Here is a 2,003-nt window from a genome sequence, read left to right on the forward strand (position 1 = left end):
CGATAAATTGAAATCATGTATCTTTTCTCATCGTAATGCAATAAAACTTAAATCAATAAAAAAAATAAAAAAATAAAAACAGATCTTTGACATTACTGTGAAGACAGACTAGTCCAGTGGAACAAACATCAAGAAAACTCACGAGATGAACATGGTCCGGATTTCTAAGATGATTCCTTCACTTTCCTTTCTTTGTGCCCATCATTCAATTGTCTCCACCTGATGGGTTCACCACATATGTGTCAGGCTGAGAGCCAAAAACATTAACATTGTCATCTGTTCATCATCCCAGTTGCCACCTTGAAAGTTCTACTTTAAAGTGAGAATACTGAGGTTTAGAATAGGAATTATGTAACTTGCTGTAACAGTTAGCTTTGCTGTGTAACAAATCATCCCCAGCATCCATTACTATATGAAGAATTTATATCTTATCAGAAGTTATATTATGTATCCAGGTGTTGTGAAAAAACTTCTGACAAAAGAGGTTTATTTTGGTTCACAGTTTGAAAGTATTATTGACCATGATGGGGAGAACACAGTGCTAGAGCATGAATCTGTTCAATATCATCTAAAGTCAAGAAGCAGAAAGAGAAATGTTGCCCAAATAGTTACTCCAGGCCAAGAAGTGCTATGCATATATAGTATTGGTCTTGCCATCTCAATTAACCTAATCAAGAAAGTTAGACACCAGATGCTGTCAAACTGACAATATGAACTGTCACACTGGCTAAAGTAAACAGTTGATTTAGTTGGTTACTCTGCAGTGGTTCTCAGCCTTCCTAATGCTGTGATCCTTTAATGTGTGATTCCTCATGTTGTGGTGGCCACCAACCATAAAATTATTTTCATTGCTATATCATAACTATTTTTGTTACTGTTATGAATCATAACGTAAATATCTATGTTTTCTGGTGGTCTTAAGCAACCCCTCTGAAATGATCATTTGACCTCTAAAGGGATTGTGATCCCCAGGTTGAGAACCACTGCTCTAGAGGTTATTAATGTGAGCTGGGCCACCTGGGCAATCTTAATGTTCACCCTTCATGACTCTTCAGTAAACTCCCAGGTCACTTTGGTGGGTCTTTTCTCAGTTTTTGTCATGGTTAGATCCTCTCAGGAGATGGCTGAGCTTTCTTCTGTCTAGTGCTTCCTCCATTTTACACAGCTTTTGGCCAGGTCTTGAGAAACCCAACCAGACAGGCAAGATCTTTGAAAACCTAGACTCAAACTTTGCAGATTGCAACTTTCTCTACGTTCTTTCACGCAAACAAAAGTGATGCCGTGTAATAATCAATAGGTGGGGAGCTATAATTTATATCTTATCAGAAGTTATATTATGTATCTTACCGGAAGTTGCTACAAAGACACTTAGCAACATGATGAGGAATTGTGGCCAGTTTTATCATTTACTATACATACTTCAAATCACAGTATTTTGCCAGACGGATTGCAGATCCAGGGCCTCTTGCTTTTCCTCACAAATTACACTAAGTGGAAACATGTTCTCCATTCTCCCTTACTGTAAAAGTAACTTTTGTTTGCCCAAAGTAATTGTTGTCTCAGAGACTTACAGCTGAATAAGTTCACCCTTTCTAGCTCTTCTGAACTCTGGCTGGCTGGATCAACTCAGTTGTTCTGGCTCAAACTCCACTCCTAGATGACTGATTAAAAGTGTCTTCTCTCAGCTTCCCACTGAATTGTTCTGCTTGGCTTCAAACTAACTCTGGCAGTTTGTTCTAATCTTCTGGCTCCTTACTCTCTGGCTTTGACTGCCTCTGCTAACCTGCACTGAACTGCATGAACTCATGAACTCAATTCCACTTCACTGTACTCACTCCCCACTGACTGAACAAACTCTGCTCCACTCAACTGAACTGAGTGACTCTTCCTGCCCACTCTTAAGAAGCCTCTCTTTTTCCTTTCTGTTCTCATGAGAGTTGGGATTATTCTCTCTGACTCATTCCATTAAATCTTTCTCTGTTTCATCACTTTGTCTGCCCCTC

The sequence above is a fragment of the Mastomys coucha genome, unplaced genomic scaffold (genome assembly GCF_008632895.1).
Source record: "Mastomys coucha isolate ucsf_1 unplaced genomic scaffold, UCSF_Mcou_1 pScaffold8, whole genome shotgun sequence".
In the NCBI taxonomy this organism is placed as follows: domain Eukaryota; kingdom Metazoa; phylum Chordata; class Mammalia; order Rodentia; family Muridae; genus Mastomys; species Mastomys coucha.